The sequence below is a fragment of the Spermophilus citellus genome (assembly GCF_964194105.1).
Source record: "Spermophilus citellus genome assembly, chromosome: 1".
Classification (NCBI taxonomy): domain Eukaryota; kingdom Metazoa; phylum Chordata; class Mammalia; order Rodentia; family Sciuridae; genus Spermophilus; species Spermophilus citellus.
Genome location: NC_138182.1, coordinates 156,676,782 through 156,701,220, shown reverse-complemented (window position 1 = coordinate 156,701,220; position 24,439 = coordinate 156,676,782). Strand labels below are relative to the sequence as shown.

Here is a 24,439-nt window from a genome sequence, read left to right as displayed (position 1 = left end):
GCCCCAGGTATGACTCTTCTACTTGGCATGGTTGTTTTACAAGATGAAGTCATAAAACAAAATGGAGTCACATTTGCTCCTACTATCATAATACCCCCGTAGACAGGGTAGAGGGAACTCACCACAAAGGGCCGCTCCCCTCCCAACTTGGTGTAGGGGGAAGTTCCTGTACCACCACAGTCATTATTATTATCTAATTCCAGATTATTTCATTACTATGAGAGATACAGTTAGCAGTCATTCCCCATTCTTCCCTACCCCAGTAAAATTTTAATTGAAAAATCTTAAGAAAGAAAAAGAATAAATTGAAATATCTGGAACATTGTTCCTAGATATTTTTGGGGATTCAGTCTAATAATTTAAGCTCTCCTCTCCCTTGACTAACTGGAAACAGTATGCTTGGTCTTACAAAGTAATGTTTATGACAATATGAGAGAAATAAAATTTCATCACCTTCAAATTATTTTTGTCAAGGAAGTCGTCCCTCTGTTCATCCTAGGAAGCTTGGTCAGGAGAGGCAGAGGTCAGAGGGAGAGTGGTACGCAATGACTTGCAGGAGAAAGGGAGGTTATTTCTCTGAGCTTTTGTTCCTCAAAGAAATCCGGGAAAGAACTGAATGAAACTAATCATTTTGTCTGTAAGATGTTCTTGTTTAAAAAGTCTGTTGAGACATAACAAAAAACTGTAAGTAAGTAATCTCTCTTTTATTAAATAAGTAGGCAAGATACTTAAGCATAGCCTAGGGAACAGCAGCATTGCTGTCATTTGGAAATCAGAAACACAGAACATCCGACCCTTCTACTGAATCAGAATCTGCATTCAAAAAGGTTTCCAGGTAATTCATATGCATGTTTGAGAAGCGCTGCTTTTCTGGACCCTCCAAGAGCGTTTTACGAAAATAACCTCGAAAAGGATAAGTCTGGGGTCTGGGTCCTAAGCTTGGGAAGGCAGGTAGCCCAGGAAGGGGCGGGTCTAGGAAAGGGGCGGAATCCCAGAACCTGGTCTCTGCTCCCCTCACCTGCTTGCTATCCGCTACTATCACTGTACATTTGGCTAGGATGTATGGGACTACATGTCCTGCCAGTCTTCCTTTTCCGGCATTAGCCACCTTTAAGGCTCACGAAACTCGGCCCGCTCCGCCTGGGCCCAGAGGACTACCGAACCGCGGAGTTAAAATTACCGCCGTAATCTTGTGCACCTGCTCCTCCCCCGGTTCTATAGCGCCGCCCCCACCTGACTCTTGGGGCCGAGGGAAACCCAGGTCCCGCCCCTTCCGATACAACCGGAAGTGACGTCATGCCCGGCCCGGCAGGTCTTTCGGTCTTCTTTCCCCTCCCATACTCTTCTTCCCCGGTCCCTTCCCTCCCTTCCCCCTTTCCTCCTCCCGCTGCAGCCTTTACGGCCACTGGGTTGGCGGAGACTATGGAGTAAGCGGACGGCAGCGGCCAGTCGCGGAGGCCGAGCAGGAATAGCCGGAGCGCCTCTAGGGGGGGCGGGGGAACGCGCCCCAGCACCGCCCCTCCCGGGCGGAGAGCCGAGAGCTGAGAGGTAAGTGCCCGGCTGCGGGCACCGGGCGAGCTCCCTCTATGGTCGCGCTCTCACCTGGGCCTCCAGTGGGAGAAAAGGGAATGGGGAAGGACCGGTGCGCGGGTTAGGCCACCAGGGGCCACCGTGCTGGTGACTGTTGCCTAGTGACGGGCTGCAGGCCGCGCCGGCCGGGCGGTGGGCGCCTAAGAGAAGACTGGCTGGGGTAGCGGCAACCTGGAGGGAGCGGATCCGAGAGGCCCGAGTCCGCCGAAGAGGCCTTAAGGCTACGGGTGACTCGGAATCGGAGTGGTCTCTCGGGAGGGAGAGTCGTCCGTGCCAGCGCGGGAGCTCGGGTTTCTGTGGTGGAGATCTTGGTACCCTTTTGGGAAACAGGACACTACTCCGGAACTGGGTGAGACAGCTCCCCTCGGTTCTGAGGTCCGGCTCCTGTAACCTGGGTCACCTACCAGGGCCTTACTCTCCCGGTGTCCTTCTCTGACAGTATCCTGTAGTTCTTGAATGGATGGTTATTGTGTGTGAGGTGGGTGGGGCAGATGTTTTGTTAAGACTAAAACCCAACCCGGTCGGTGGTTTCTGAACTTTTGTTTTTCTAAGTGAGAGAAAAAGATGAAGATTTAGACCTATAAAGCTTGCAAAACTTCTTGGGATTCTATCGCATATCTGTGATGAGTAATTAAACACCCACTGTTATCAAATCTACTTCTCTATAGGCTTGATGAACCGCCAGACTCACTGGACTTTAAAGTGCCATGTCAATAGTGACTTAAAAGTTGCCAGCTAATATTTTTTGACCATCAAATTCAGGAACTGTTTGTATGATGACACTTAAAAAATGTTAGTTTCAGGAACTATTTGTATGATGACACTTAAAAAGTGTTAGTTTTCTAAATTGCGTGTCTCTGTTCTGAAATTTTGATAGTTTAACCAAAATACTTGAAACTAGCCTGACATAAAACCTACTCATGTTCTGGTGGCTTGAAAGTCACGTTTTTGAATATTCCTTTTGGACTTTGCAAGCCTTTTTCTTCTTTTCTTTTTAAAATATTTTTTTAGCTGCAGATGGACACAATACCTTTATTTTATTTGTTTATTTTTGTGTGGCGTGGGGGATCAAACCCGAGCCACAACCCCTTCCTGAGATGTGTGTAAAGGAATGGAACTGAAAGTAAGATATGGGTCTTCATTCTGTTCAGATCTACTTTACACTTGCAGAAACCTATATTTTTGTCTCTAAGATTGATAAACACCCCCCAAAATAAATACAGGCACCTTGTTCTTCCATATAATGAAATATTTCTATACAAATCAACTCTATATTTGAGAATAAAAAACTCAGATTCACATTTGAAATTCATGATCTGCCCCTTCAAGAAAAAACAATAAGTCCATTTGTTGTGTTTCCAACCCATTATATAGGAGTTGATTTTTGATATTTCTTTTCTCATGTCTCATAGTCTCTCATGAAATCCTGTTTATTTTGTCACTTTAGTACCTCTTGATTCAAGAGAGATCTTCAACCCTCATTTTCTAGTTTCAGCCACCATTATCATCTCTCCTCTGAGCTGCTTTATTAGCTTCCTGCATCTACTTTGGCCACCTTTGTTTTTTTAACTTGCTAGACTGAGTATTTAAAAAAATAGACCTAATCATATTGTATCTGTGTTTAAAATCCTTCAGTGGCTTCTCATTGTTTTTTTCCATAAACTGAAATGCCCTGTAAACCCCTTTAGTTGGGCTTCTGATTGCCTTTCTAACTTCATCTCCATGGTGCTTTCTGGCATTCCCTTTCTCCCTTGATTACCTTGTCCATCTTTCTTTCTTCGGATACATGGCATTTGGTTATACTTTGTGGAAACATCTCAGAGTCTGGAAATGCTTTTCCTTTCCTTTTTATCCAGTAACATCTATTCATCATTGAGCTCACTTTAGGGAACACTTTGCTGATGAGGATAGATTGTCCTGATTATATGTTCTCATGACACCATTTCAGAGTTGCCATATTAATTAATACTTAAATTAACTAGCTGTTCCTCATCTCCTGATACTGTGTAAATGCTTTGTAAATGTTTTTTAAATGAATGAAATCATTGAATGCTTACCAAATGTAAGCATTAGGAATTATTCTAAGTATTCTACATGCATTGGCATCTTCAGTCCTCAAAACAATCATTTGAGGTTTTGCGGTGCTCTACTACGAAGCTAACTCCCCAGCCTTATTGATTTTATCTTGAGGTAGTGTCTAGCTAAGTTGCTGAGACTGACCCCAAACTTATCCTCCTGCCTCAGCTTCCAACATAGCTGGGATTATAGCAATTTGCCACTATGCCCAGTTCTCCCCTACCCCATTTCATAGAAATAGTGTAGCTAGGTGTGGGCATGCCTGTAACCCCAGTGACTTGGGAGGCTGAGGCGGGAGGATCACAAGTTCGAGGCTAGCCTCAGCAATTTAGGTCCTAAGCAACTTAGTGAGACCCTGTCTCAAAATAGAAAAATAAAAAGGGCTGGGATGTGGCTTAGTAGTAAAGTGCCTTTGAGTTAAAGGCTCAGTACCCCCTCACCCACATAAAATGTTAGGGCGGCTAGTTGATGGTCACAGCTGTGGTAAGTGTTAGAATTGGTATTTGAACTCAAGATTTTTTTGCTACTGAAGATTATGTCCTTAACCATACAACAATTCTCATGCTAGGCGGTTTATAATAATCACCTGGGGGGCTTGGCCAAGCTACAAAAGGCCCTAACTGTATTTTTATAGATTCTGATTCCAGACATTTGGGATAGTACTTAGCTATATGTGGTTAAGCAAGTTATCCACATTATTTAGATATTCATCAGAATTTGAAAACTTTGTTTTAGGTAGTACTTCACTGCTTTATGAATTTGTTTTTACACATTGTGCCACACTCTTTCATATTTGGTGGTGCTAGGGATTGAACCTAGGCCCTTGTGCTTGTGAGGCAAGCACTGTATTGACTGAGCTATATCGCCAGCCCAGATTTGTTTTAAAGACTATATATATACTGAAATGACCTTATTTAGTTTAATTTCCTACCCAGTTATTTCTTTTTCCTCTCCTGTAGCTGAAGGGACTGAATAGTGGGAAGCTGCCACTGCTGCTGTTTTTTTTTTTTTTAAATAATCCAAAGACTCTTGTAAAAACTATACCTCATTAATCACATGGACTGGAAGTACCAAAAGACTGGGATGTAATCTCAGCTTTTTTGTTTTTGATGTTTTAAGTTTTTAGTTGTCAACGAATCTTTATTTTATTTATTTATATGTGGTGCTGAGCATCAAACCAGTGCCTTGCACATGCTTGGCAAGTGCTCTGCCACTGAGCTACAACCTTACTTGTTGTTCATCATAACTTGTTACTAATTTTATTTTGACTTTTCAAATTTTTATTTTTATTTTTTATGCTGAGAATGGAATCCAGGTACATACTAGGCAAGCACTCTCCATTGAACTATACGTATACTTCAACACTCAAGTTACTAAATTGTTGTTTTAGCATACATTACTTTATAATTTCTCTGTTGCTATTTAAATCTCATTGTACAATAGTCATAAGATTATAACCAATAATGGAAACTACTTACTGTTTAAGTAGTTTTTAATGCATTTATTGTGGTTCTTTTCACCTTTAGTATGTACTCACTAATTTGTTGTATAGTTGTGTAATTCACTTTACATAGCTAAGTCACTTCAGTTTTTTATGGTTTTTAAAAATCAACATTGTCTTCTGTAAGTAATCTGTTCTGGTTCAACTGATAATAAATTAGGTACTTTTTGTATTTGTAAAGAGAATGATTATATTCAGCTTGTATAATCTTGGTTCTGAATAAGATTAAACATGACTTCTATTTAGGTCAAAGAAAACATTTTTTGAAAACTTTCTTTTAAAAAATCTTCTGGTAATCTTTGAATGCTTCTATGTGGAAACATGTATTTTAAGAGTATATTTCAAAGTATTCATACTTTAGCTGTAACAAGTAAGCATTTCCTTTAGGAATATGGTTACTGTTTTTTCCCCCCAAATTTGAAAAGTATTTTACTAAAAGTATTTCATTTCATACAAATGTAATTGTAATTTAGAAGTGTTACATTTTATTTTATGAATACTTAACCAAATCAATGATTTTTTTAAGTGATATTCTTTTATCTTCAAGCATTTACATATAAATCTCAGACCCTTGTGCCTCTTTACAGGTTGAAGCATACTATTTTGAGCTAATTTTTTTTTTTAAAGAGAGAGGGCGGGGGGAGAATTTTAATATTTTATTTTTTAGTTATCCGTGGACACAACATCTTTGTATGTGGTGCTGAGGATCGAACCCGGGCCGCACGCATGCCAGGCGAGTGCGCTACCGCTGAGTCACATCTCCAGCCCCTTGAGCTAATTTTGTATTTATGCAAATGTTCTTTCTAGTCAATATTATTATTTTGTGCTTGTTGATGGTCTAGCCAGCAATACAATTTCATTGTCAGATGTATTAAAGAAACCTTAATTTACCTGTGTGTGTGTGTGTGTGTGTGTGTGTGGTACTGGGGATTGAATCCGGGGGCACTGTATCATTGAGTATATAGCCTTTTTATTTTATTTTTTTAGGTACTGGAGATTAAACCCAGGGGCATTTTACTACCGTGACTTTTTATGTTGTGACTTTTTACTACTTGTGACTTTTTATGTTGAGACAGGATCTCTCTCACTAAGTTGTTGAGACTGGCCTTGAAATTGGGATCCTCTTGCTTTGGCTTTCCAAGTAGCTGGGATTACAGGCATGTGCTTCTGTGTTCAGTTTAAAGTAACCTTAGTATTTGTATTGCAGTATTTTCATCAAAAATGGGAGCTAATCCTGCTTTTTAATATTTTATTCTTGGGGAAGTAGGGATTCTTTGAGTTGTTATTTGAAAATCCATTTTTTAAGCATAAAATATAATTTTACCTATTTCTGCTATATCTAGAATTTCTGAGCAGGCAGAACTGAAAAAATTTCCAGTTCCTCTTCACTGCCTGCCATCAGATGCTGTAATACTCAGCTTACTTTGTGAGGTACAGGTAAAACCTAGTGTTTGTTACAGCAGATTCTCCTATTGGGTCTACTGAAAGCCAGATAATGATTGAGCCAGATGGTAGAATGATACAATCATGGGATAATATGGAAACTACCCCATATCTTGTTTTGGCCGAAATTGAAGAGGTAGTTGAATTTCTTTCTTTATTTTTTTTTCTTTCTTTCTTTTTTTTTTTTTTTTTTTTTTGGTACCAGGGATTGAACTCAGAGGCTCTCAACCACTGAGCCACATCCCCAGCCCTATTTTGTATTTTATTTAGAGACAGGGTCTCACTAACTGCTTAGCACCTCCCTCCTTGCTGAGGTGGCTGTCTCAGCCTCCTGAGCTGATAGGATCACAGGCATGTGCCACTGCACCTGGGGAGGTAGTTGAATTTCAAGTGAATTCTATTAAGTATACAAGGAGAAATGGCTTAATGAGTAAACATTTCTGTCATTTATAACTTTTGAAAAGTGATCTTTATTAATCAAATGAAAATTTTTAAGAAAACATTTGTATTTCCTACTGTCCTTTATTTTCTTGCTTTACTTTCTAAACTACATCATCTCTGAGTTATATATTGAAATTCTTTTCAGTCTTGAGGTATTCCCTGCCTCCACCCCTAGTATATCTTTTTTACTCCACTAGATGGGGTGATTAATCATCTTACTCATGCCTGAAACCCTGCTCCCTATGGTGATCTGGCTTTTCTAGTCTCCTTTGCCATACTTTCTTCTTTTTTCTCCAGGTATTATCTGAACTACTTTGGTTTTGCCTTGTAGTTTTACTCCTACATTTCTTCCATTCTCTATCTACTCACTTTCATTCTCTATTCTTTATCTGTCTTTAAAAGCATTTCTTACATTATTGTTTTGGGGAAACATTCTACTTTTTCTCCTCTTTTTGCTCCTTTAACACTATATATTCTGTAGCATTTTATCTTTTATGTAGGCTCATGCTACAGTTGTTTTACTTGTATGTTTTTTTCCCTCCTTAATAGTAGCTCCTTTGTAGTTTATTTTTTCTTTACCTTCTCCAGTTTCTTACATATTATGTTAGGTACATAGAAGGTATTCAATAAAAATTATATCACCAGATGAGTTTCCATATCTATTCTCCACCTTGTGTACGTCAGTGTTGTTCTGTTTAGGTGATGGATAGACATTTCAAATTTGAATATCAACCATGAAAATATCCTTTGTTTTTCACAATGATGTAATCTTCTCTTCCATATCTTGGTACATGGTAACCTTCTTTCTGTAATATTATCCTCCTACTCTTTTTTTCCTACCTGAAAACACTTACTTTTGAGTTTATCTTAATGTTCCTGTAGCATGATATATTCATGTCTCCAGTCACTGTTATAGTATCTGCCAGTCTAAGTCTGCCACTGAACTAAATGCCTAAAGAGCAGAAATGCTTCCATTTATGAGTTCCCAGTGTATAACAGTGTGCATGGCAATAGTATGTCAGGCAGAGTTAGAGGAATGGATAGGTAGGTTTTAAGTAGGATTTTGTATTCCTTCATCTTCCCATCAAAATCAGTAGAGATGTTCATAAAGAATAATTTGGATAGCAAATAAATATTTTCATAATGCCAATAGTAACATTTTTCTAATCACTTAAAATGTAGCAATAAATTAAAAAGGGAAAGAGAATGTTTCCACTTATAGTTCAAGTCTTTAATAGAAAGAAGGAAGTTATACTTACATAAATATAATTACTGGAGAAAACAGGGTATAGACTAGTGCTGCCTTAGTCCAGTGGCTTTCAAAATTTTTGCTTGAAAAACATTGTACCTTTTCAACTGATTTTAGGCTAATGGCATTTGATATATTTTGTCAAGAACATAAATAGTTATAAAGGGTCTAATTTCTAGGTTGTATGTTGTGATTATTCATTATTATTAAAATTTTAGAATTGAGATATTGTCACTGAGATATATGGGACTTAAACATTTAATACTGTTGAGATCTATAACCTTACTGATTTTTTTTTTTTTTTTGGGTTACTGAGAGAACTCTTGAAGTCTTCAATTAAAATTGTGGATTTCTATATTCTTTCAATTCTATCAGTTTCTGTTGCACTTATTTTGAAGGTCTCTCATTGCATGTGTATACATTTAAAATTGTTATGTTTTCTTGTTGAAAACATTTATCATTACAAAATATGTTTTATCTTTGAAGTCTATCCTATTATTAATATATCCATTCCAGCTTGGTATATTACTTTTACATTTTTTGGGGGTGGATATTGGGGAATGAACTTGGGCACTCAACCACTGAGCCACATCCCCAGCCCTATTTTGTATTTTATTTAGAAACAGGGTCTTAACCACATTACGTAGCATCTCACTGTTGCTGAGGCTGGCTTTGAACCAGCGATCTTCCTGCCTCAGTCTCCCATACCGCTGGGATTTCAGACGTGCACCACTACACCCGGCAACTTTTACATTTCTTTACCTGTGTTTTTGTATTTTTTGTTTTTATACCTTTATTTATTTGTTTATATATGGTGCTGAGGATTGAACCCAGGGCTTTACTCATGCTAGGCGAGAGCTTACCACCAAGCCATAACCCCAGCCCTGCATTTTTGTATTTTTAAAGTGAATTTTTTATAAGCAGCATATAGTTAGATATGCTTGCTTTTTAAATCCAATTTGACAATCTGGGCCTTTTAATTAGAATTTTGACTAATTTATTTAAATGTAGTTATTGATGTGGTTGGATTTAAATTAGCCATCTTGCTGTGTATTCTCTGTTTGCCACACTTGCTTTTTTTGTTCCTTCCTCTATCCCTATTTCATTTTTAAAATTTTTTTTTTTAGTTGTACATGGACACAATATCTTTATTTTGTTTATTTTTATGTGGTGCTGAGGATCAAACCCAGGGTCTCTACCACTGAGCCACAACCCCAGTCCGTCCCTATTTCATTTTGTTATCTATTTTGTTTGCTTTAGGATTCTATTTTATCACCACTATTCACCTTTTACTTATGTTTGTTTATTACTTTAGTTGTTATTTTAAGGTTTATAATGTATATTTTTAACTTGCCACAGTGTGCCTTCAAATGTTATACGGCTTCTCATGAAATGCAAGACTCTTTCAAAAATATACTTTCATTTCTCTCATCCTTTATTTTAGTATATTTTTTCTACACAAACACAATGTTATACTTTTACTTTACATGATCTGCCATCATTTAAAGATAATTCTAACAGAAGTTTTTTCATATGCCCTTATAATTTTTATTTTCAGTATCCTCCATTTCTTTTTTAGATCCAAATTTCTTTTTTTTTTTTTTAAAGAGAGAGGAGGGGGGAGAGAGAGGGAGGGAGGGAGGGAGGGAGAGAGAGAGAGAGAGAATTTTTAAATATTTATTTATTTATTTTTGGCAGACATCTTTTTGTTGTTGTTGTTTTTTTTTTTTTTTTTTTTTTGTATGTGGTGCTGAGGATCGAACCAGGGCCGCACGCATGCCAGGCGAGCGTGCTACCGCTTGAGCCACATCCCCAGCCCAGATCCAAATTTCTATCTGTATCTTTTTCTTTCTTTTTGAAGAAATTCCTTTAGTATTTCTGGTAGAAATTATGTTTGGCAACAAATTTTCTAGGTTTTGTTTTTCTAAAAAGCCTTTATTTCCCATTGTTCTCCCCCGCCCCCTTCTGTTTTGGTACTGACTATTAAAATCAGGGGTACTATACTGCTGAGCTACATCCCTGGTCCTTTTTGTTTTGAGATAGGATCTCATTGTGTTTCCCAGGCTGACCTCAGACTTGGTGATCCACCTGCCTCAGCCTCCTGAGTTGTTTTTTCTTTGAATTTTGAAGGTTATTTTCCTCACCATACAAGATTCTATGTTAATAATTTCTTTAGCACTTTAAAGACCTCATTCAGTTCTCTGGTATACATAGTTTCTGAAGTGAAGTCTGGGGAAATTCTTATTTTTGTTCCTGTCTGTATGATTTACCTGTTTTCTATAGCCACTTCAAAGATTTTTAATAAATTATTTTCAGCTATTTGGTATGATAGATATAGGTATGGCTTCCTTTGTGTTTTTCCTTTTTGTTTTTTGAATTTCTTGAAGCTTTGTATAATTTTTTAGGAAATTTGGAAAAATTTTTGCCATTATTTTTTCCAATAATTTTCCTCCCCTCTCTTCCTTATTTTGAGGATCTGTTTTCATGTATAAGATCTGTGATATTATCCCATGGATTACTGAGCCTTTGTTCATCTTTTTTTTTTTTTTCCAAATTTTTACTCCATCTTCAAGTTTTGCTACTTTTCCCCTTACACTGTCTAATATGTTCATCTCATTCCTGAAATTAGTGAGATTTATTTAAATTTATTTTTCATGTCTTGAATTTTCATTTGGGCCTTTAAAAAATTTCATTTTCTTTCATTTTGTTCATGTTTTCCTTTAACTGTTTTGGACCTGTGATAACTTTTAATGTCTTTGCTAATTCTATGTATCTATCATCTTGAAGTCAGATTTTATTGACTGATTTTTCATTTGATTATAAGTTATATTTTTTTTTCTTTTTGATGATTTTTGATTGTGTGCTGAACAATGTGAATGTTACTTTGTTGAGTATCTGATTTTGTGTCTTGTGTCTTCCTTTCATGAACAGTAGATTTTCTTCTGGAAGGCAGCTTAGTTAGATTAGTTTGGTTGCTTGAGAATGACTTTTGTTGTTAGAACAGTTTTATCTTTTTTTTTAATTAAGAGATGGGGTCTTGATATGTTGTCCAGGATGACCTGCAGCTCCTGGGCTTAAGCATTTCTTCTTTCTCAGCCTCCTCAGTAACTGGGAGTACAGCACCATCACTCCCAGCTAGAATAGGTTTGTCCTATTAAGGCATAGTCCTGCTAAAATGCCCTAGTGATCAGTGAAGACTCTCCAGCCTGGCTGAGGAGCTCTGGAATGATTTTGAAGCCCTGTGTGAATTGAAACTATTCAGCTCACAAGCACCTTAATTAATAGAACTAGTAGAGTCTCAAACTACATGTGTGCACTTTAGTATTAACAAAACATGAAGGGGACCTTGTGCTCTTTTTCAACATAGCACCTTTCACTTTGAAATTCTGTCCCTGAACTTCCAGCCGTTTCCGCATCTCTGAATTGTAGTTCATGCCCTTAGCTGACTGGAATTCTGCTTATCACTCTGATTTGATATGTGCCTGGGCAGAAAGCAGGGGCAAATCCTTGGGTTCACCTTTCAGTGTGAAGATTCTGATCTTCTATACCACTTAAGTCTTAAAGGGTACATGTTATATAATTGAACAGCATTTATTTTTTTCCTTTATGTCAGTGTCCAGTGTGAGCATGTCTTTTTCTGGTTTGTGAGAACTGTGGTTGAGAGGAACTGATCATTTGGTTCTAGCTGTAAATGTATAGTCAAGTGTATTGGGTTCTCTGAAGGCAAAACCAACATGTAACTTATCTGTTTGGTATTGTTTGTTTAAACTTTTCACACTAAATTATGAATAAGTGCTTGGACAAAAAATGATGAGCTCTCCCATATCCTTGTGTGTTTCTAGGTGACTGTAACTACCTAATACACAACCATGGAGTCCATGCTTAATAAGTTGAAGAGTACTGTTACAAAGATAACAGCTGATGTCACTAGTGCAGTAATGGGAAATCCTGTCACTAGAGAATTTGATGTTGGTCGGCACATTGCCAGTGGTGGTAATGGGCTAGCTTGGAAGATTTTTAATGGCACAAAAAAATCTACAAAACAGGTAAGTTATTCTGTCTAGTTGGAAAAAAAATACATGCTAAGTACTGTAAAGTATGTGTATGTATTTAAAAAAAATTTTTTTAAAGATGGACACAATATCTTTATTTTTATGTGGTGCTGAGGATAGAACCTTGTACCTCACAAGTGCAAGGCAAGTGCTCTACTGCTGAGCTATAACCCCAGCCCCTCATGTATGATTTTTATGTTAAGAAGTACCAAAAGTTCTTTTAAAAAAAATCAAAAGTTCTTTAATGGATTCTTAATTCAGCTCTTTGTTTTTCATTTCATCTTATGAAGTCACCAAAAACAAAAATTTTAAAATATGCTCTGTGCCTCCTGCTTTACAGATGAGCTGTTTGACATACCATGCTAACCTACTTTTGTTTACTTAATAACAAAGTGTTACAAATACCACTTTACTTAATAAAGTGTTATTTAAGCATATTAAAAGATAATAATTGCAAAATATATTTTAGGATAAAAATTGCCATAGCACTTAAGTTTTCTTTTACATTTGTCAATAAATTATCAGGAAAATATGTATTTAAATACTGCCTTATAGAAAATAGACTTCTAAATTTTTTTATGTGTGTTTACCTGATAGCTTTTGCCATTAGAAGGGGATAATAGTTGTGGGATATATTTAGTAGTGTGTTTTGAGTTATATTATTTTGTAGTCATTTGTTTTTTGGGACTAACTCTTCTTTTAGGGAAGAGTAGTTTGAGTTTTTTTTCTCCTTTAATTTGGCTTAAGAGATCAGCAGATGGTTCTTAGTATCATTAGTGTTAAATTTTATTAGCAGCTTTTTGTTGGAATTTTTAAGATATAAAAAAAAATCCAGGTTTAAAATCTCTGTAGAAATAAGATCTTTTTTTAAAAACTTTTTTTTAGTTGTTGATAGACATTTATTTTATTTATTTATTTTTATGTGGTGCTGAAGATTGAACCCAGAGCCTCACATAGGCTAGGCACAACCCCAACCCAGAAATAAGATCTTAAAAAAAAAAAAAAAAGTCTAAATACTGCTAACGTTAAGTGTCTCCTGTTTAGCGCATATTTTTTCCCCCCAATGCTGGGGAATTGAACCTAGGGTTTTGCCCATGCAAGCTAGGCAACCATCTACCTTTGAGCTATATCCCTGGTCCATTTAGTACACTCTTATTCTCCAAAACCCAACAATATTTCTGAATTAAAAGAATCCCTTTAAAAGTATATTTAAGGCTTGCATTCCCTTTGAAAGGTTAGGGGTATTTTTTCTTAGGGTTATTTCAAATTTATATAAGTATCTGGTGAATTATAATTTTCAGATCATGTACAGTTTTTGACTTTTTAATCTAGATGGTGAATTACTACTCTGTGAAGAATAGTAATTACAGCACCTACAGAGTAAATAAAACAAAGTAAATATTTATGAAACCTGGGATGTCACAATATAAAAAATTAGTAAACAACAATTTACTTGTGAACTTGGTAATTTCGTTGTACCTGATTGGACACATTTTTGTTAGTATTCTGGTTTTACATTCCCAGCAAAAATCAATAGAAATTGTTCTGCTGATATTTACTGTTTTTGAAGGGCATTCATTCCAGAATTCCTCATAGTGAATAATTTGTGAAAGTAAAATATAGACTTGCTGAGAATCATCAGTGTGCAATTGTTTTCCTTTTTAAAAAAAAATTTAATTTAATTTTGGAGTGCTGTTATTAGAAACTTATTCGTTAGATAAGAATATGACTATTGAGACTGACAGTTTGTTTAAATAATTTGTAATGAAAGCAGCACATAATTATAATTTCCATCTCGCCCATATACCTAATTTTTTCTTCCTTTCATGTAGAAAAATAATTCTACATTTTGAAATTTCTTTCATCTATTGTGTGTATGTGTGTGTGTGTGTGTGTGTGTGTGTGTGTATGTGTGTGATGCTAGGGATTGAACCCATGGCCTTGTGTCTGAGAGGCAAGCACTCTACCAACTGACTATATATATCCCTAGCCATCTTTCAACTATTTTATACCAAGTTTTTTTTAAAAATTCCTTTTTTTTTTTTAAATAGGGCAACTGTGGTGTAATTTTGTCTTCAGAGTTGTATACATTGGCCTGGTACATATTTTTTCCTCCTGACTGCTTCATGAGCTTCATAATACCTTTAGTTAAATAACTTATTAGTTTCTGTGAAAATAATGAAGATTGGTTGGTTTTTAAAGTTTTAAACATAATAAATGTTTCATTGTTCATAGTTTATCTAGTCTACTAAATGTAGAATTGAACTTAGTTCATTAAGTATTAAAAAACATACATTTGTTATTTAGATGCCAGTATTTGGGGTGGAACTCACAAATATTTTGTGCATGAAAGCATAACTAAATTATAATAAGTAGGGGCTGGGGATGTGGCTCAAGCGTAGCGCGCTCGCCTGGCATGCGTGCAGCCTGGGTTCGATCCTCAGCACCACATACCAACAAAGATGTTGTGTCTGCCGAGAACTAAAAAATAAATATTAAAAATTCTCTCTCTCTCTCTCTCTCTCTCTCTCTCTCTCTCTCCTCTCTCACTCTCTTTAAAAAAATAAATTATAATAAGTAAACAAATTATACTTTGTTTTAAAATAAAGGAGACCATTATGCAAAGCTTGATATATTAGTCAAGTTGCTTTGATTAAAAAAAAAATCAAAATTATTTGTAGTAATTTTAAGGGGTATATGTTGCTACGTTTCAGTCTTCTCAAAAATCAAGTTATTTTTAACTTATTATAAATTAAATTTTAGTTTTTATTTCATTGTTTTGAAGGAGTATTATCTCAAAATCAGATGTAAGATGAAGAGTCTGATGTTTGGCAGTTATTACTGCCCCGTCACAAAGGGTCCTGAAAATAGAGATCATAGGAAACATCAGTGTTTCAGAAAATGTCTTTGGTGGCTCTTAAGAGAGAGGTTAATGGAGGTCATGATTGCGGTTAGAGAATCCTAAATGCATTACTTTATATCATATAACTTAGATTTTATTTCTTGAATGATCTGGTTTTCAACAAAGTTCACCTTTATAGTAAGCAAGGATCTTTTTTAAAAAAACATATAAATCAGGTCTATTTCAAATGAAACATCCTCAGTTGTGACAAATATTAGTTTTTAGGAGAACTTTACAGTCTTTTTTTTCTTTTTTAAATTGGGCTGTTGGAAAAACATACTTTTTAGTGGGTGTCTTTTCTTTCAGTGTATTCAGAATATGCAGTGAATAAACGATAGGAACAATTGCAAGCAAATATTGCACGTATTTTGTTCTAATCAATTATTGTGTAAAAAGACTCAATTTTTTATCATTACTTTATTTTTGTTTTTAATTTTTTTTTAGTCAACAAATCATTTATAAAGGAGCAATCTAGACTGTGAAAAAACATTTGTAGTACACACACTTGTTTACAAAATATGCAAAGACTGGAAGACTCAACAATCAGCTAATGCAATTAAAAATTAATAAATCACATAAACAGGTGTTTCATTAAAGAGAATAATCAAATGGCAAATAGGCATATGTAAAAATACTCAGCCTTATTTGTTGTTAGAGAATTTCACATTAAAACCATAATGGGGCTGGGGTTGTGGCTCAGGGGTAGAGCACTTGCCTCTCACTTGTGAGACCCTGTGTTCGATCCTCAGCACCACATAAAAATAAATAAGTGAAATAGAGGCATTGTGTCCAACTATAACTAAAAAATAAAATATTAATAAAACCCCAAACAAACAATAATGGGTGGCCGGGCATGGTGGTTCACGCCTGTAATCCCAGCATCTTGGGAGGATGAGGCAGGGATTGAGAGTTCAAAGCCAGCCTCAACAAAAGCAAGACTCTAAGCAACTCAGTGAGACCCTGTCTCTAAATAAAATGCAAAATGGGGCTGGGGATGTGGCTCAGAGGCCAGTGCCACTGAGTTCAATCCCTGGTTGCTCCCCTACCCCCCTGCCAATAAAACACAACAACAACAAAAACAAACCATAATGGTTTTCAACAAAGTTCACCTTTGGTACAATACACACGCATGCGCCTGTGCGCGCGCTTGCTTTCTCTCTCTCTCTCTCTCTCCCCCTCTCTCCCCCCCCTCTCTCTCACACACACACACACACACACACGTATAATTTTTTATTTGCAAAATAAAAAATGTTAACAAACAATAAAGTAAATCTGTTGCTGTGTACCATATGATAAATGAGAGATGGAACAATTGCAACAAAAGCATTCCACAGTCCTCTCTGAGCCTGGCAGCAGGACTGTTCAATATGTTTTCCAAAATATTAAGTCATCAAACCTATCATTTACCCAATTTTTCACTGATCTTCATGTAGCAAATATTACACATTACTGCACACAGGAAACACAGATGTTTCCTGTGATCTCTATTAATTTAAATATAAATGATCTAGATATTATAATAAAAGGTATAAGTGTTCAACATGTATAAAAAGCAAATAGTAGCTATATGCTCTGTGCATATGTTACTCTTTAAATATCAATACACCAATGTGTTAAAAGCAAAAGGAGGGGAAAAAAACATGAGAAATCTGAAATAGAGCTATTAGTATAAAATTAATTTCAAGAAAAAGTATTCTCAGAGATAAAGGTAAACATTTCATAACATAATATTGTAACTTCTTCAAGAAAGTATAATAATCCTAAGTGTAAATGTACCTAATAACAATTTCAAAGTGCTTGAAGTAAAAATTAATAAAACTAGAAAACAAATCCACAATCATTTGGAGATTTTAAGCTCCCTCACTTTGCTGGAAGGAGTAATGATTTAGAAGGCTTAACAACATTAATCAGCCACCTTTACCTATTTGTTATTTCCAGAAAACTATATATAAAAATGATATGTGGGGGCTAGAGATGAGGCTCAAGTGGTGGTGCGCTCTCCTGGCATGCGTGCGGCCCGAGTTTGATCCTCAGCACCATATACAAACAAAGATGTTATGTCCGCCAAAAACTAAAAAATAAATATTAAAATTCTCTCTTTCTCTCTCTCTCTCTCTCTTAAAAAATGATATGTAGAAAATTAATAAGGATAGACAGTATTCTGTCATAAAATAAGCTTTTTTGGGGAGAAAATTTTAAAATTAAAAGACTCAAATTTAAACTACAGTTAATCATTGTCTAAAGAGGTACTGGATAGTTGCACTTTGTCATCTTTTATGTATATTTTAAAATCATAATGAAAAGATGAAAAGGATTTTAATTTGAAATAATAAAATGCTTCTAATTAATTAATTGCTTATCTTTATTGACTATAAGTCGGCAATAAACACCGGAGATGCTTCTACCAAGATCTAGCTTTGTTTTTTGTTTGCTTTTGGTCTGCTAGTGATCCAATCCAGAGCCTCACTCTTCAAGCACTCCACCATTCAGACACACCCTATCCCCACCACTAAGACATTGTTGCTTGCTTCAAAAAGTTTATAATAGATAGATAGAGACAGGCAGGACTTTTATGGACGTGGCATATATGTGTTAGCAGACTGGGTAGGACAGGTTGATTGTCCCTTATGAAGTGCTTGGGATCAGAAATGCTTACATTGAGTATCCATAGCCAAAAATCTGAAACTTGAAACTCTTTGAGGATCTCAGCTTCAATTTTGGAGCATTTTGAATTTCATATTTTCAGATTGGAAATACTCAATCTGATAGCAAAATAATAAAAGAGAAATACAAGTTGGAAATTGATTATGATATATTCTGATGAAAGGTTTTAAAATATAGGCTAAGAGTTTTAGGAAATCAGTATGGGGTCTGAGGAGTTATTAACATAATTTTGTTGAAATTGATTAATTTTAACTGATTTGAATAAAGAGAAAAGTATTTTTAAGATAGTTAGTTGATAACCTGTTCTGTCCTGTGTAGAAATCTGTCATCTTTTACCTTAAACAATAAATGAGTCTTTGAAAGAATTTTATGTTGTTTATTTTTCTTTGTTCTTTTAAGAGAGGTAAAACTAAGAGCTCAAGAACCATTTCATGTGATCTTTTTTTAAGGCTTAAAACATCTTGAAAAAATAAACACATTTAAATTAGATGCATTTATAAAATGTGTTATAGCAGAACACTTACTAAAATAAGATTTTGCGCATGATTGGTGCCATAGGAACTTGAACTTCTAGGTCATTTTTTTTTAGTTCAAATTAATATTATATAACACTCTTACTTTCTTCTCTTATGTCTCTTAATGATCAAAAGAGCTAGGTTGATCTGTTTATACAGGTTGAGCATCCCTAATCCAAAAAATCTGATATCTGAAATACTTCAATATCCAAAATCTTTTGAGTGCCAATATGATGCCACATTTGGAAAATACCACACCTGACCTCATGTAGCAGTCAAAATGTAGATGCACTAAAAATCTTGTATAAAGTTACTTAAGTCTATCTGAGTAAAGTCATGTATGACGTACATGGAATTCCAGATTATGCAGGATTTCAGAATCTGAGAATAAAAGCCAAATCTGAAACACCTCTGGTACCAAACATTTCAGATAAGGGACACTCAGTCTGTATATGAATGTTATTTAAAGCTGTCAATCAACTTCAGTGCTTTCTTTCCTGAAAGCATGTACCATGTTATTACTTTACTGTTCCATATTTGTCTTTTTGCTATTTCTGAGGAGACAGAGTGGCATATTGGCCCTAGAATTAGTCTACCTGGGTAACTGAGTCTTGGCAGTTCAGTTTTTGCTGTAAGATCTTAGATAAAACATTTCCTATGTTCTCTTTAGATGAAAACTCTGGGTCTCATACCTTTAAAATTATTTAGATTTATTAGTCATAAAGGAAACAACATTTTAATCAGAAAGGTATTATAATGGTGCTGAAATTTTCATGGCATTAGTTTTTATTTCTAATTGTAAACTGCTGACACTCAAATATAACTTTATTATTTTTATATAGTTCTTGATTAAAATTAGTGACACAATTCTTTTATTAGGAAGTGGCTGTTTTTGTCTTTGATAAAAAGCTGATTGACAAATATCAGAAATTTGAAAAGGATCAGATCATCGATGCTTTAAAACGAGGAGTCCAACAGTTAACACGGTTACGACACCCTCGACTTCTTACTGTCCAACATCCTTTAGAAGAATCAAGGTAAATTTTTTATAGAAATTTATATAGGAGACTTTGTGAAAAAAGTTATAAATAACTATATTTGGTATATTTCAAATATTATCAGTGAAAAATTGTTACAAACTGTCATTCTTATATATTAGTTTCCTAAAATCTATTTGCATTTTGCATGTATTCTCTTTTTTTGAATATTGATAAAGACTTACTTCACATTTGCCTTGAGTCTGTATTTAAGTGTCTTTTCTATGCTCAGCACGACAGTAGTCAAAGTGGAAGATGTAAGAGAAGTATGGAGTATATTCACTGCCTGAAAATGTCTACCTTGCTAATTTGCTAAAATTTCTTGTCTCCTTTTTATTGAGGCAATATTTGAAGACCAATTTTGTGTGTGTGGCAAGTGCATTTCCAGACATTTAATCTTCTGTTTTTCCCAGCATGTCAATCCATAGCTTTCATTTACTTTACTATGTATTTTTTCTTGAGGATGATCTTGGGAAATATTGCTGACCAGAAAATGAAATTTATGTAATCTTGACTAGACCGTCAAGCCTGTGATGCTTTTAATAATCCTTTAGAAACCCTAGCTTTATAAAACCTTTTCCATATTATTCATAGCCCAAATTGTTTTATTTGTTCCTTCTTAGCAGACTATATTCCCCTTTTAGTTTAGGATCCTTACTCAAGTGATTTGCCATTTGTGTTCTGTGGTTCCTAGTATTTTAAGGATAGGATAGGAACAGGCAAGTAGGGTACACAACTGTCAGAGTTCCAAACTTCTCATCTCCCTTCAGGTACTGTAATTTTGCTTTTATCAGTTTGGCATATTAGATTTCTTCAGAAAATTCTTATACTAGAATCTTTACTAATCAGCCCCTCTAAAAAAGCAGGAGACCGCCACCACCACCTAAAAGAAGACAGAATTTACCATGTGAAAACTATCCTAAATGTTTTACATTGTTTTATTATTTAAGTTTCACAATAATGTAGGATGAGAATCAGAGATATTACTTAAAGCTGGCAGAGATGTGATTTCTGAGCCCACTTTTTTTTTTTAACTGTACCATGCTATGCCTGCCCAGAAATTTGCTCATATGTCTCTTATCATAAAAATATTCTTATTACTTGTATCTACAGCGTATATCTCATAATTATATTTTTAAATTTCTCGAGGCAACCAGTATGTTACGCTTTCTCTGTCTCAGCAGCTTCTTTTATAGTGAATTAAACATTATAGAACTAGAATTTTATTGGTAAGCAGAAAGAGAATTCACAGATTACTTTAAGATATCTTAATTGTGAGGTTGTAAAAATTGTAGAAACATTAATAGAAATAGGAACACTTTAGAAAAAGAAAAAAAATAGGTTCTAGTCATTAATGAATTAATAATATTGAATGGCACAGAAATTATCCAAAGGAAATCTCCTACAGAAAGGATAATTCAGATGAAAGTTCAGAGTTGGTGATGTGTATGGGAATAACAAAGGCAGTAATTGAAATTTAACCAGATTAAAATGGATTTTTTTCAAGAACATGAGTAAAATGAGCAGTAGACTGAGGAATGTACTTTGAAATGTAGGGAGGTTAAAAGAGCCAGGGAAGGAAAAAGGAGAAATCATTGTCATATGGCAGGAGAAAACCTGGCAGCATTTTATAGAAGCCAAGGGAGAGGGACAAAAGGACCCAATTGCACTGGAGACTGAAGAATGGAAAGAAAATAAGAACTGAGAAGAATCATTACGCTTAACTAGTGAGAGGTTATTAGTGACATTCAACAGTTTCAAGCCTAAAATGTTAGGGCTTGAGCCTCAGATGGTTGGTAATTTTAACAGCAATAAGAAGAGTTTATTGAACATGCACTAGATGCTTTGCTATATATTTTATGATTATCTCATTTGATCTTCACAGTAACACTTCAAGGTGCATCTGTTACCGTCATTTTACACATGGGCATAGTGAAGCTCAGAGTTAGGGTGTGCAGTATCAGTAAGGTGGGAATAGGTATGCTGGAACTTGAAATCAGATATTTATCTTTCTTTAAAGCTTGAGTTCTTGATCATTACTCTATAAAGCTATTGAATGTCAATATCTAATGTTTTCTGGATTTTTAATTCTTATACACCAAAAAGCAATGATTAAAAAAATTTAAAACTGCAACACCTTTCAAAAATAGCAAAGTTGCTTTGATTGTAAGTAAGAATGGGGGACTGGAGGTATGCCTGTTCCTTTTCCTGATCCTCTTGCTCTTGAGGCATCAGTGGGAATTCTGTAGGTTCCCTGAGTAGCATATTGTGAAAATTACAGCTTTAGAAATAAGGATATCATATGTACAATATAACAATTTTTAAGTAAGTTTATTGGTTTCCCATAAGGAATATCAATCATTGAAGAAGTTAACAGTTAAAATAATATCTTATTTCCTGATGTTTTAAGTTAAAAAAAATGTATCAGTTGTTATAACACTTAGTTTAGAAGATTGATTTATCCAGGATAATTCATATATAAAGCCTCCTGATATTGTTTGAAATGTTCTATATCTATGCTGAAATTTACAAATCTAAAATAGTCTACCTTATCAATAGTTTAATAGGATTTCTAATAGTTTATGTATATTTGATTTTGATAATGAATAAAAAATGATAGTAATAACTCTTCCTTTTTGAAAACAGGGACTGCTTGGCATTTTGTACAGAACCTGTTTTTGCCAGTTTAGCCAACGTTCTTGGTAACTGGGAAAATCTGCCTCCCTCTATATCTCCAGACATTAAGGATTACAAACTTTATGATGTAGAAACTAAATATGGTTTACTTCAGGTATGTATTTTTATTTAACATGTAAAAGTTTTTCCTGGGCTGGGGATGTGGCTCAAGCGGTAGCGCGCTCACCTGGCATGCGTGTGGCCCGGGTTCGATCCTCAGCACCACATATAGACAAAGATGTTGTGTCCGCCAAATACTAAAAAAAAAAAACATTAAAATTCTCTCTCTCTCTCCCTCTCTCTCACTCTTTCTTTAAAAAAAAAAAAAGTTTTTCTTTTAAGGTTATTTTTGGCTTTTTCAAATTTATTAGACATTGTAAACTATTTTATATAAATCTTTCGTTCTTATTAGTAATTTGAAAACAGTTTCTGTGTTGTATAATTTTTTTTTTTTGCAGTTTATTGTTAGGCTTGGATAATATTTTAAATATATAAAACTGATAACTTTGGTAAACTTTGAGGAGGGGAACTTATTGATTGGTTAATGGATGGGTTCCTTTTGATTTTTTTGAATTTTTATTCATGTAGGTAATTTCATAAAGAAAATTATAAGTTGAAATATAGTATTGAATAATAATATTACTTCTCTAAAAAAATTTAGTAGATATCAAGAGATATTATTGGCTTTTCCACATACTTTTAAGATTTTTCTTTCTTTTCTTACCAGAATAATATCTTCAGCTCCATATAGTAGATTTATGTAACAGATTCTGAGATCCTGGTGGACAGAGATCATTTTATTGATTGACTGATTATGGTACTGAGGAGTGAACCTAGGGGGCATTTTACCACTAAGCTATACCCCTGTCCTTTTGTTTGTTTGTTTTTGAGAGGCTGTCACTAAGTTGTCCACATTGGCCTTGAACTTGTGGTCCTTCTGCCTCAGCCTCCAAAGTAGCTGGGATTATAGGTATGTGCCACCTTGCCTGGCCATTTTATTTATTGTTTAACAGCTAGCTGTAAAACATAATTGACATACTTAATAAGCTGCACATATGTGAAATTTGACACATATACTCCTACGAAACCATCACCAAAATCAAGATAATGCACATATCCATCACTCTCCAAAGCTTTCTCATACTCCTTATATCCTTCCCTCTCTGTATCTTGTCCCAGGAAGTCACTGACTTGCTTTCTACCCCTATGGATCAGTTTGTATTTTCTAGAATTTTATAAATGGAATCCTATAGGTGTGTGTTTTTTTAATCTGGCTTCTTTCAGTCAGTGTAATTATTTTGAGGTTTACCCATATCATTGTATGTATCAATAGTCGATGCATTTTTATAATGGAGTAATAGTCCATTGGATGCATATATCAGTTTGTTTATCCATTTATCTGTTGATGATCACTAGCATTGTTTCTAGTTTTTGGCTAATAGCTAATGAAGCTGCTGGAATATTTGTGTACAAGATTTTGTATGGACACAGATACTTTCATTTCTTCTGATTAAATAAATAGCTGTGAGTGGAATGGCTAGATTAAATGTTATTTGTGTGTTTCACTTTTTAAAGAAACTTGACAGACTTTTCCCAAAGTGGTTATACTGTCTTTCATTCCCATTAACAGTATAATGTGAATTAGTATAATTAATATATCTTTGTTAAAAACTCTGTTATTTTCATATCTTTTTTTTCATATCTTTGTTAAAAACTCTCTTATTTTCTTTTAATTTTAACAGGTGTACATTAGTATCTCTAAGTGGTTTTAATTTGTATTTCCCTAATGAATAATGATACTTATTACATTTTCATTTGTTTCCTTGCCATATGGATATTCTCTTTGGTGAATTTCTGTTCAGACATTTGCCCAGTTTTTGAATGTTTTCTTATTAATGAGTTTTTAAGATTTCTTTACATGTTGTAGACACAAATCCTTTGTCAGATATATAATTCATAAATATTTTCTCCTAGTCTGTGGCTTGTCATTTTCCTAACTATATTTTTTAAAGAATGGTGGTAAAATTCCATCTTTGTTATTTTTAAATGTACGTTTAATCCATTAAATATGTTGACTTGTTGTACAGCCAAGACTACCATCCACATTTACATAACTGTTTTCATCTTGCAAAACTGAAATTGTACCTGGTAAACAATAACTCTTATCCCCCACATTCCCCCAATTCTTGGAATCTACAGTTCTACTTTCTGTCTCTGTGAATTTGACTACTCTGTATACTTTATATAAATAGAGCCCTTTGTAATTAGCTTATTTCACTATGTCCTCAAGGTT

The 24,439-nt window shown here is 34.9% G+C and overlaps 1 long non-coding RNA gene across 2 annotated transcripts; it reads left to right on the top strand.

Annotated features, from left to right (window-relative positions):
* The first annotated feature begins 1,476 nt into the window (after positions 1 to 1,476).
* On the top strand, positions 1,477 to 23,893 carry LOC308640904. 2 transcript variants are annotated; one of them, XR_014020380.1, is made up of 5 exons: positions 1,477 to 1,548; positions 12,143 to 12,346; positions 19,313 to 19,470; positions 22,117 to 22,261; positions 22,874 to 23,893. It is a non-coding gene; the product is annotated as an uncharacterized lncRNA (long non-coding RNA). The 2 variants fall into 2 exon arrangements; XR_014020381.1 differs by lacking the exon at positions 1,477 to 1,548 and adding an exon at positions 1,571 to 1,939.
* The last annotated feature ends 546 nt before the right edge of the window (positions 23,894 to 24,439 follow it).